At 38.8% G+C, this 13,150-nt stretch overlaps 1 non-coding gene across 1 annotated transcript; it reads left to right on the top strand.

Moving 5' to 3' along the window:
* Positions 1 to 2,166: 2,166 nt before the first annotated feature.
* LOC125387664 (small nucleolar RNA SNORA51) lies at positions 2,167 to 2,299 on the top strand. Its single transcript, XR_007227946.1, has one exon. It is a non-coding gene; the product is annotated as a small nucleolar RNA SNORA51 (small nucleolar RNA).
* Positions 2,300 to 13,150: the final 10,851 nt, after the last annotated feature.

The raw sequence follows: 13,150 nt of genomic DNA, 5'->3' as shown, positions 1-13,150 counted from the left end.
ACCAGGTTGACGCGCTTTTATTATGATAATTACAACCAGTCTGCCTGAAGACTTTGAGGGAAAATGGACGTCGACAATCGAATCTAGCTGCTTCCTGCTGAAGAAGGGACGATGTACAATTTTTGGGGAATAAATGTTTTTATCTGACTGAATTTTTTGCGACCGTGGTTGTGAGCTGCGGCGGCAGCAGCAGCGGATGGCTGCGGCGGCGACAGCTCCACCTCTGAGGCACGGCCCATTGTAGCGCGCTCCGCATGGCCCAAACAAAGGCATGGCCCCTCTCCACCTTTAGCAGAGCCGCTGCTCACCTGGCAGCTTCCACCTCAGTCAGGGCAAGTTCGCTGAGGTGCTGAAAAAGTCCTCCGAAAACCACAGCCCCGCCAGAAGGCCGGGACACATAGCCTTTGATGTCATTCGGACTTTAGACCGCCCATGTCGCCACAGCGATCTGGCTTTTCGTACGCCTCTGCGGACTCCAACAAACTCCCCGCCAGCATCTGGTTAGCATGGCCACGCCTCCCGGACGAGTTAGCACTCTCTGGTGCAGTTCTGCATCTCCCTCCTGAGTAGCTGGGATTACAGGCGTGCGCCACCGCGCCGGCTACTTCCCTGTCCCTAATCAGGCATCTCCGCTCAAAGGCGGGCCGGCGGCCGCCAGCACTCTCCGCACGATCAAGCAGCCCGTCTTTCTCAGTCAAAAATTAAAGTTTTCTGTACGTGAGAGCCAGAGACTGAGCTCTCTTATCAAAATTAGGCGAAAATCACCTCCAAAAGCTCTGTGGCTCTTTAAGAACAGGAAAGGCAGTCGTCAAACACGATCAAGCCCGCCTCCCTACGAGACTGTTGCCCTCAGTCTCTATCAGTGAGTACGCAGGTGGACGGAGAGGGGGCGGAAGCCGCGGTCTCCCGTACCCCATCGTCCTCATAGTCCCGCCTTTAGTTACCTCACTTTTTTGGCTGCTGTTTTTTCACATTCCTCCTGCATTGAACTTAAGGGATTTTTCTTCCCCGTTGCTTTCTGTACCTTCTTTCAGATACCTTAACTTTGATTCTTTCTATTTTCTTTTCTTTTTAGGCCTATATTCTTTCCATTCTTTTTCCTCCCCTTTCTGGAGGATTTAACTGACATCACTCACCGCTCCACGTGTCCAGAGTTCTGAAATATCTCGGCTCTCTGAGAATCCAGTGTTTGATTTCAGCTTTTTCCTGGGTTTCAGCACCAGTTGCAGCACGCTTCCTGACCAGCAGGAATAAACGCCACGAAAAACGAGAATTCCTTCCCTATCACGTCTTTATTCGGAGCACTTGGTTGAGGAAAATTGGGGGAAGGGAAGAGAGAGTGCAGGGACGAGAGAAAGCTTAGAGAGAGGAAGCAGAGCCCAGAGGCAGCTGCTTTTAAAAGGTGGAGAGGCTTGAATGCTGTCCTGATTGGTTAATGCCATTTGCTGGTCTGCGCATGTGCAGGCAAGGGTTCTCAGCCCCACGTGGCTAAGTCAGGTATGGACTTGTATATCTCCAAACTGCAGGACCACCTGTGCCTCCAGGTGGCTCCCTACAGAGTCCAAAATTGAATAGTTGACCGCTGTTCTGCTGGGACTTAGATTCCCTAATTTTCAGCTTTGATGAAGCCTGGGAGGTTAGGCAGCAAAACAAAAGGAACAAGAAAAGCAGCTTGTTGATCTTTTTGTCATCTGGGACAGACAAATGCATCCACACATGGAAGACTTTTCATCCACACATTAGACTTCATCCTCCTACATGTACGGCACAATCTATTACTTGATTCTGTATTATTTTGAACCTTCATTTCTCCCTTGCAAGTGATTCAGCTCAAAATTTTATAAAAACTACAGAAATGCACAGGTTTTACATATTCTGTGTTTGTTAGAAGTCAGTTCCTTAGCCATATTTGGACACTATACAACTGTCAAGGATATATTAAAACATTCTTAAATTTGTGTTAAGTCACTATTGTGCAGCTCAGATCATGACATCTTTGTAAACTTTAGTTGACTATGAAGCTACTGAACTATATTATTTTGCCTCTAACATTTTCTTCTGTATCCCAGTTATTAGCCTGGAAGTTCCAGGTAACAAGCTTTGGAGATTTGTCATTGTGACTGCTGAAAAATAATATGATATAAATAGTCAAAAACCTCAAAATTCGGCCCCCTTGTGCTTACCACAGGCTGTGTTCTTAAACTGACTGTATAGAAAGAGGAGGCATAATAAACCCACCCCATGTACACCTCAGCCCAGGCCACTGTGCCTGGTCTGTATTGTGAATGGGGAGACATGGATTTGAGAAAAAAAATAACCTCAAAATTCTAGCACTAAAATTTTTCAACTACTTATATGAAATAGACAGATAACCCTTGAAAGGGTTAACCCAGAATACTTCGAAAAACACTGATTGTATTTTCTATTTACTAAAAGTAAAGTGAAAAGAGGATCAGTTAACTATTGGTACAAAGAAGAGGTACTTAATCAAGCCTGGACCCCAAGGAACCAATAACAGCTATCTCAAGCATAACCCCACTAAACATTCTTGCTGTATGACAGCTCAGTGTCAAGCACATTTAGGATACAGCTTCAAAGTTTATCTTGGTGATTGAGAAAGTCAATAAACTATGAATGAATGGTTCTCTTATTACTGTATCCTGTATCTATATGATTGTCCTATCACTAGGACACAAATATAAAAGATTACATTTCTTAATCCATTGACCATAAGCACACATAGATTCCATATGTTTGTAAATCTATATACTGAGGAATCCAGATACATGTTCTCATTTTATTTGGAGGTTAGTATTACATAACAAATTTGGGTGACTAAGAATAAGGAAACACAACACTGACTGAGTGAAAAGTTATATAATTTCTTTTTGGGAATTTTTTTACTAGATGTTGCTTAGTTGCTTAATCTATGTCATATCTCAAGAAACAATTCAATAAGTTTTGTTACTATAATTTTGTGTTTAGTTGGCTTAAAGCTCAAATATCTTGAGATGTTTTATTTAATAATCATGATAATGAGTATATTATAAAGAACAAATACAATGTAATTGCAATGTCACAGAAACCACCATAAGTGATCCCATTTGTTTACTTTTATTACTACTCATTACTGTCACTATTTTGTGCAGCAGGAATCAAGGGTTAAGTCATTGTGACAATATCAGATCTCTGGTGTAAAAAGTCCTTGAGTCTATGTGTTGCTTTTATTAGTTAATGAATAAAGAAACTGGCTTGGCCTATAGAAAGGTAGAACTTAGTTAGATGAGGAAAACTAAGCAAAAAGCTGGGAGAAAGGAGGTGGAGTCAGAGAAAAGCCATGGAGCCATTGACAGAGACAGACATGTAGAAACATTGTTGATAAGCCACTGCCCCATAGTGATATACAGATTAATAGAGATGGGTGAAATTAATATGAAAGTATTAGCCAATAAGAAGCTAGTGCTAATGGACCAAGCAGTGATATAAGTAATACAGTTTCTGTGTGGTTATTTCAGGAGTCTGGGCTGAAATGAACTGTAACATGAGGGGCCCTGTTTGTTTGTGTTTCTGTCCTGCCCAGCCCAGCCCCCCAGCTGTTTAGTCCCAGAGAAAAATCACACTGAGATCTCTATAAGTTATAAAGCTGATTGGTCCATTAGGTCAGGCTTCTTACTAGCTAACTCTCACATCTTGATTAACCCATTTTTCTGATCTATGTTAGCCATGTGGTTCAGTACCTTTTTCAGTGGGGCAGCTCACATCCTGCGGCTTCGGAGATCTGGGCAGGAATGGGAGGAATCAACTTCCTCTTCCCCAGAATTCTCCTGCTCTCCTTGCATCATTTCCACTTCCTGTCTGGTTTTCCCACCTACACCTCCTGCCTGGCCAATCAGCGTTTATTTAAAACATGATTGACAGAATAGAGACAATTCTCCCGTACCAATGAACAGTCTCCTTACTAAACCTCTCCAGCCACTTCTCATTCGAAACTCATTCAAATTGTAGAGTTTCTAAGCCTACCAAATTCAGTATTTTTTAAATTACTCATAGTTATTAGAATTGAGCATTTTTTATTTTCTTGTAAAATTGATATGTATATAAAATTAATATGTGATATTGATTTCATGAATGGAAACAGTAACACATACTTTTCATTTTTATTTAAATATAATTGAATTTTATGTGTAATAATGTTTTATCTGAGAGTACACATGCACTTTTCATGATTATCTGGAGACTGAGGGGACCAGAAGAGGACACTGGAGCCACTAGAACAGGGTTCACATACCATTGTAAGTTTCTTTGTGGGTGCTACTAACTGATCCGTCTTCTGGAGGAACAGCCAATGCTCTTAATCATTTCCCCTTCACTTACTTTTGAAATTTCATAAAATCAAGATTCATTTACAATTCTTGGTGCTGTGTCTTAAAGTATAATTTTTACATATTAAAAAAAACCTGTCACTGTCTGAACTTTTAAAAGTGTTTCATTTTCTTGGCTAAAGGTGATTTTCCTGACTGAGTCAAACAACAGTACCTGAAGATAGCTTAGGTATAATACCTGAAGCAAAATAAACACAAAACAATGAATCATCACTGTAGCCATAGGTTCTGACATACTTACTAAAGTAGAATTGCACTATTTGAGGGATGACAGGTTTTCACTTTTGTGGCGTCTGGATATTTCTGTAATAACATATAAGTCAAACAATGGGTAATAAAAGATATTGATAACTAAGAATTACAAATGGCAGTTATAAATTGTTGAGAATAGTGTGGGGAAAACATAAAACCTATAGGGTCCACAGTTTTTCCTTCCAGCGTACAAATTCATTCCTCCATGAAGAGAAATGATTGTGAGGGTCTAACTATAAAGGGGCTGTGATTGATTTCTTGGGTGACTAGAAGTCATCAGTTTCTTCCTTTTGAATTATACCTCATATGTCACAACTCAAAGAGCCTTAATGCCAGTTAATGTCTGCACCCACAAAGAACAAATAATGAATTCATGGATTGTCTTTCTACACTTCATTTACGAAAGCTAATTGTTTAGGGAATAGATGTTCCTTGGCTCATTGACTTAATAATTCAGGAAACTCTCTTGGAATTCCACACAAAGAAACCAAACTCAGCCTAAAAGAAAAATCCTTCCTTAACTCACACATATGAGAAGAAGCAGAAAGCCTTATTAAATCTAAAGCAATAGTGAATGAATTCACTAACTGGTCTTCCCTGCTGGGGCATTTAGCCTTTAGAAGCCGTGAGCTCTAAACTGCTGAAAGTAAATCCTCATTAATTTGCAGCAAAAAAGTAACAACTGTCGCATTCACTCAAAAAAAAAATCTATCTTCTAATTGAAAGTGATAGGCATTTGGGAGAGAGAGCCCTTTTCTCTAGGTGGCTAATCAGGTCACAGGCCTAAGCAAACAAATGTCTACACGTCCTGGCAAAACTGGAAATCAAGCATAGGAACACAAAAGTTCTAATAAAGTCTACACACTGAGTGATAAAGCCAAGGAACAAATAAAGAGGTCAGGAGCTGAAATTCCACAGCTACTCAGGCCCCATTAAAACATACATGGTTTTCAGTTCTGAGGACCCTCAGTGGGTTTTGCTGTGTTCATTCTACCCCTTAACCAATCAGTTGAATCCCTTGCCTCTATATCCCTTGGACTCTCCATATATTCTAATTAGATAATTTGTTTCAAGACAACTTGACACCTAATTTACATTTGTGCATAAACGAACTGGCCTGTTCTCATGCTATAAAAGCACTTCCTTTGCCAAGAACTACTTAGCAATCCCTGTTGAGACCCCTCCTTGCTGAGCGCAGTTGTTAATCTATATTTCTCACTTTTATTTCTTACTTTTTTGAGTAAGGTTTTTCTCAAAACCTTACTTTTGAGCCTGTAATAAATATCAAAATTGTTCCAGTATAATAAAAACTAAGGAGTCAGAAATTGAGATAAAAACCTGATAAATCCAAAGACAGTACAGAGTCAATTGGCTGATTATTCCTCCATGTTTTACCCAGAACACCAGACCCAGAAACCCCCTCTTTTTTCCTGTCCACTCTAGCTGACTTCCTCAGTCCTCCAAGAACTCTATGATTATTGCTGCTCATCCAGTCATTGACTTTTTCCTTTGATTCTAGGTGGCTTTGGTATACTGCCAGAGCTCGCTCTGGCAGAAATTAGCTGAGGGTATGTTGGGAGGGGGCATTGAGGCTAAGGATATGTTAGATTAAGAGAAATGAGCCCAGAAGCATATAATAGACCGGAAAGAAGGAAGGCTAATACCAAACAGTCCCAAGATTATTTCTCAGCCAGCATATATACTAATTACAGACAAAAGGCAGAACAAAGGGCTGTACAGTCAGCTAGCCACCTCCCTGCATTGCCCTTGGGAGGAAGCTCAAGCAGGTGTATTATCTCAATATAAGAATTCAGCTAGTAACAAGCAGCTGCCACTCATAAGGGGGAGTGCTCCGACTGCCATACACTATCCCAAATCTTAATAGACAATGTGTTCTTCATCTGGGAGAAAACTGCTCTTTCTCATGGACTTAATCAGAACTTTCTCACAGCCCTCAAGACTCTTTGGAGCAAGCAGACCAGGCAATCTTGAACTCAAATGACTTAAGTCAGTAATGACTCCAGATGGAAACAGAGTCACACATGGGCTCCCACAAGACAGTGGAACTTTTCTTCTGCAGCACTGGCCCTTCTTGTACCCTTGACATTCTTGCAAATCCTTTGTGAGACGGTTAGTGCTGCTCTGGCCCAAGCACCTCATAACCAAAGGGCTTCTGCAGCAGAGCACCACTGTCATTTGTGGGTAATGTCCTTGGCATTGCTCTGTATTACTGCTTTCATTCGTTACTATAGAGTACCAGCAGATTTCAATAACATCATTCTCTTTCTGAAATGAAAATTCAGAGTTTAAAGGACAGATTTCAGCCACTATACCTAGAATGACCATGCAGCTTGACTTGTATGTCTTATTTGTAAAAATCTCCATTTGTGTGTTTGAAAAATGATTAACATTTTATATTTAATTTAAAGAAGTAAACAAGTCTCATACTCAAAATCTACATAAGTTTAAGAAAAATGAACACATACACAATTGCCCTCTGAGTTTTTATTGTAAATCTGCTGATACAATAAATCAGTAAGTAATACAAATATGACTATGACTATGGTAAAATACCACTACTGTTTCATAATTATGTTTAGAGATTATGATATATAACACATTCTACACAATGTTTCCTATATTTGTGGCTTAATGTTTCTTTTTGTTGTTGTTGTTGTTGTTATAATTAGTTTCATTTTTTGAGACAGGGTTTCTGTGTGTAGTCCTAGCTGTCCTGGAATTCACTCTATTGACCAAATTGACCTCAAACTCATATATTGTTTTACCTCTTTAATCTCAAATTCTCGGATTAAAGACATGCTCCACCATGCCTGGCTCATGGTTTTCCAGATAAAGTAACTCTTTGGCCAATCAATAGACTGTACTGCCACGTAAAACAAGACCATAATCTAAATCAGATGTCTATAATTGTCTAATGTAATCAAAATATGTTCCCACCATTTGCACATCAAATTTATATCAACTTTTCTCAAGACTAAAAATGAATGAAACTGAAGGAGAAAAATTGTCAGAGGATGAAGTTGGACTCTGGCATTCTGAAAGGTACCCTACTTTTCTTTAATTTATGTTCTTGGTTAATTCCTCTAGCATTGATAAGATCCATAATTATGAATAATATGGCACTTCATACAGTAAAGATTTAATTGCTGTGTCCAAAAAATTAATGTTGAAATAATTCAAAAGAGTTGTTCCTGAATTTTGAAGCTCAAGCTCCCCTTTAGCTTGATGTCACATTGCAGACAATTTCTCTCAACACCACAAAGGTTCTAGACTTTATATTAGTTGAAGCAGAGTTGTGAATAAATCAATACATGACAATAACCGCAAATTTACTTGTGTTTGTGTGAGTACACAGCCTGTTAACCTGTGGAGCTAAAATGTCTAGGAGATTGAGGCTTAAATCCCTTCTTCATGGGGAGATGGAAGTGCTGATATAGACAGTTTTATATGGGAAGCTAATTATATCTAGGAGAAATAGACAGTGACCTAGGATTTGCCTCTTTGAGCCTCATGTGTAAAAAGTATCACAATCTCTGGTGCATGGCTGATTTTCTTGAATAATGGTATCTCATAATGATGCTTTCCTTCTAGGGAGAGAATTTGGCAAGAAAAAAGAAATTCAGAGGATTTCACTCCCTACATATATGGAGAGAGGGGGGGGTGAAAAGATAAAAAAGCAAGGTGTGGATGGAAATCAAAGAGAACTGTTTTCTGAACAATGTGAAAGAATTTATTCAGAAAGACAAGAGAAAAACTGAGATGAACTCTTGAATATAAAACAGCTAAGGATGTATGCCAATGAGGGGAGAGACAAAGAGACAGAGAGATAGAGACAGAGACACAGAGAGAGAAAGATTTCCGTGAGAATAATTGGTTTAACAATTACAAAGAAGGTCTCAAGCAAGAAAAGGAACTTTTACCAAATTTAAAGAAGTATTTTTCACGAAGGTAGGCCAAAGATTCAGGCACTAACATTGATCTGATACTAAGGATGAAGAAATCTCTGAAGTAACGGGCTGGCTCCTTGTTAAAGCTAGATCTGGGAAGGGCAGTTGTGGAATTCAAAGGAAAAAGCTGGATTCAATCAAGGACCCATGCAGCCTCAGAAGAGGTTGGTCAAAGAGGGAGCAGAGCGGCTGTGGGCAGAGATGTTTGCCTGAAAGCCTTGCAGAGACTTCCCATTTGTGAGAGCAACACAGACGGACCTATGCCCCAAGGTTTCCTCTGAAAATGAAGAATTTCCTGCACAAAGTCAGCAAAGCAGCAGAACACAGCGAGTCCTCTCCCATCACTCATTAAGGTTTCCCAGAGAATGGAGAGCTCAGAAGGTGTATGGAAAAGCTGTTGAGTAAAGAAGCTCAGTGAGGATAATGACTCCATGAAACAAAACACAATGTAGCCATTTTCAATTGTGTCTTCAGAACACTTAATGACTTCCAAGCATTCCTGTTACCTGAAAGGTAAAACACTGATCTTAGTCTGAAGGCTATTTTGCTAAGAGAAAATCTCAGAGAGCAGAAATGAAAAACAGAGTGATGTGTTGTGGGCTGCCATCTTCAGAGAGTGGTGAAGGCATAAGTCATAAACAATCCCACACCAGTTTGGAATTATGATTAATAGAATGGTTATTTATTCAAAGGGGAAACAACTTACAGATTGCTGTCCCAGACAACAGCCCCTCTGCGCGATTAGGAAAGGAGTCTAGGAGCCAGAAGCGCAGCCGGAAGCCAGAGAGAAAGTGGAGGACAGCCACTGCTTTTTTAAAGAGAGAGAGACCACTGCCCCAATGGGCTGGTATCTCAGCGGCTATTGGCTGAAGGAGCGGAAGGAGCTCCCGCAGCAGAGTGGTGCCAGGAGCACCCTTGCTTTTTTACTTTTTTTGTGTTTATGAATTATAAATTCTTATTGCTCCATAGTATGTATTTATTAAATTAATTTATTGCTTTTAAAACCAAGAACAACCAAACTGGGGAAATAGTACGTTAACATTTATGATGACTTCAGTGATATATAAAATGAATAAAATGTAGCCTGAACCTTCCCTAGTTCACAATGTCTTGATTCTAAGTTCATATGGGGACGTATTTAAAGCCAGGAACATTCATTGGCATTTACCCAATGCCTATATTTCACAGGATATCATAAATGAACATTATTCAGTCTCTGTAGCTATAAAAAGTCGTAGGCAAATCAGATATGCTTCATGATCTCTCCCAGCTACAATGCTCCACAATTCCCAATTCTGTGATTCACTGGCAGAGTTCTTACACATTCTCAGATTTTGAAGCTGATTAGAAATTTCATTCGGTTTTTTAAATATACAAAGTCAAGACATACAGAGTCAGAGTCAATTGTGAACATAGTCCAGCATGGTGATGGGGAAGCCTTGGTTGCCACCACTTACAAAATAATTGACTTGGAACAAGATACTTCATCTCTCTGTGCCTCCATTTTCACATCTAATAAAAATAACACCAACTGTAACACTTACCTCATTAGGATGGAAACCTAATTAAGTAGGAAAGCATACAGTTAGTAACACAAATGCTTAGGAAAGTATCTGGTCTAAGTAGAATGAATGTTAGCTATCGTTATTTTCCTTACTTCTCTAGGTAGGAAAAATAAAATGAGCCTAATGAAAAATATAGCTCCTGGAAGTTAAAGTTGCTTATCCTGTGTTAGAAGTGGACTGACAGGGACACTCACAAAAATCTCAGCTGATGTAACCGTGTTAACTTCATGATTGTTTCTTCTCCAAAGTTCTGTCTTTGCCTGTAGCAATCTATGAAAGAATACTTGTGGGCATGGTGCTGAAAACAGTGAAAGTGCTCTGAGATTCTAGTTGGGAGTTGAAGGAATCTGCATCTCACTTGGTTTGCAAACAAACCTCTCTAGACAACATCTTAGCCATGCTTCCCTGACTTTTTTCTCTATTCCCTTAAAACTCTGTTATTCTGAGAGTTTGTTTGAATAAAGCAGAGAAGGTATTTTGTGTGTTAAAATTGAGACTTCGGGGTCACTGCCTAGGATATAAATATAAACCAGATATTACATTAGTCCCATCTAACAAATGAAAAAGACTAATGTGATTCAAGTAGTAAAAGGAAATGTTTTGCACCTGTCCAATCTGCACAGGCTTTGTCTGAAACACAGGTTCCATGCTTTATTTTAATGCGACCCTGTGTGTTGTTTATATGACAAATCCTCAACAAATGCCACATATAAATCACCGAGGGCGTAGCATTTAACCTCTGTTTAATTTTTCATACGGTTCCTTTTGAAAATAAGGTCATTTGAGTTTCTTATTTATATTGCTCCACTGATCAATATATGTCACAAAATATTTAATAATTGCCCATATAGCTATTGGGAGTCATGATAATAACATAACAGTGCTTACATGGAAGCAAATAAATTTCTTCTCTCTCTTTTATGTTTGCATTCAGTGTTTAGGGACTTTGGTAACAATCATCTTAAAGATGTGAAGGAGAAAGTAGACTGATAAATACAGACAGACAGAAAGTTCCGTCATAGATTCTAGGCGAATGGGCTTTTGACCTAAAGAAAATAAAGGTTATATTGTGAATAGCCATGCCATACTTCATCTCCATTGAGAAAAATGAGGTGTTCTTATACACACATTTACACTCACACTTCATTTTCGCTTCAATAAGACATATGCTGCCTATTTAACTTAATGTCAGAGAAGAAACCATAGATAACATATGTGAGCCTTAATAGCTAGTACAGTCCAGACACTTTTGATTTATAATTAAATGAATAAATATCACAAATCCTTAGCAGGCTTAAATATCAGGCCTTCTGACCTATTCAGATGCTAATGTCTCATTGAAGTCTCTATCTTTGCCTCAGGAAAATAGAACTCATGGGGGTATCATGAATGCTAGCCCCAGGAGGCTGAACTTTAACAGTCAATGCAAACAACAGGAAATGACCTATGTAAGTCGAGAAGATGCTCCCAAAGGAAATATAAATAGAAATATGCTACTTTCTTAATATTGCTACTCTCCTCCCACACCTATGTATTTTGAACATTGGAGAAAGCAAGAAGTATATCAATTTAGCAAAAATGAATTCACTATCAAATGGGCAAAATTAGAAAGTACATTAATTGTAATTTCAGATGGTTTCAATGGAAAACACTTCACATTCCAGAGAAGAGTGTTACCTTAGATGAAACTTTACTTTAGATATGGAATGATACATTAGACAGCTATATGTAGTTTTCACTATGTCTAATTTAATGCTAAAAAAATTCAGAAACAAAACAGCAGACACAAGAAGGTAAGAAGAGAGAAGGGGCAGCGTATTATGGAAGTTTGAAAAGATAGATTCAGAAAAATAATAAGATTTGTACATTTCATTCTTTCTTGTCTTTTTATTTTATCCTCTTGCAAAAATACATTAATAGTAGGGATATTAAATCCTAGAATCTGGATTTGGAACTTAATAGATTCAATGCTGATACAGTGAGTAAAAGATCATGTTCTTATCACTGTGCACACAACTAAAGCTGAGAATTATGTGGATGTAGTCTAAGCTGTTCGTGTTGACGATGTAGTCTGTCTTCCAAGTTCCTGCCTTCATAGATGAGGGGATTTGTTCCAAAGCCTAGATATCACATTTCGTTATGTGATTTCCTCTAAAATATTAGACTAAAAGATTCCCACTAAAAGGAAGACCAGATAAAATAATATTTTTATCACAATGTATGATAAAAAATATAGTCCAACTGTAGATACAAATTGTCATTTCTTCTGTCTTTACCTTTCTATATCCCCAGAAATATTCTAAATTTAAACTGTGAGACCTCTCAGGGCAGACAAACTCTGAAAATATAAGCAGACGTTTGAATGTAGGGTCAAGTTTATTCAGCAATCCAGGAGCAAAATAATGACAGAAGAGGAAAGGGACAGATCAGCATTGCCTAGTGAATCATCTGAATGAGCCCATAGTACCTGTACAGTAAGTGACTACTCTGTGGGTCAAAGAAAAAGCCTATGAAAGTGGAGAAGTAGCCCCAAGTGTTTTAACCCTGCTTCTCTCAGGTAGAACAGAATGCCACAAACATATAAGTAAATAAAGCAGGAAAAAAGTACCCACTCTGGTAAAATGCTGGAAATGGTTAACTTCAGCACAAACTTGACCCAACAAGCAGTGATTAAATTGGTTCTTAAAAAACAAGATATTCCTGAGAAACCGCCACACTGATTTCCACAGTGGCTGCACAAGTTTGCATTCCCACCAACAATGGATGAGTGTTCCCCTCATTCCACATCCTCTCCAGCATAGGCTATCATTGGTGTTTTTGAGTTTGGCTATTCTGACAGGTGTAAGATGATACCTCAAAGTTGTTTTGATTTGCATTTCCCTGATCGCTAAGGAGGTTGAGCATGACCTTAAGTGCTTTTTAGCCATTCGAAGTTCATCTGTTGTGAATTCTCTGTTCAGTTCAGTACCCCATTTTTTAATTG

This window comes from Myodes glareolus, chromosome 8, assembly GCF_982192425.1.
Source record: "Myodes glareolus chromosome 8, mMyoGla1.1, whole genome shotgun sequence".
NCBI classification, from domain to species: Eukaryota; Metazoa; Chordata; class Mammalia; order Rodentia; family Cricetidae; genus Myodes; species Myodes glareolus.
The sequence above is the reverse complement of the archived record's forward strand: the minus strand, read 5'-3'. Positions and strand labels throughout refer to the sequence as shown.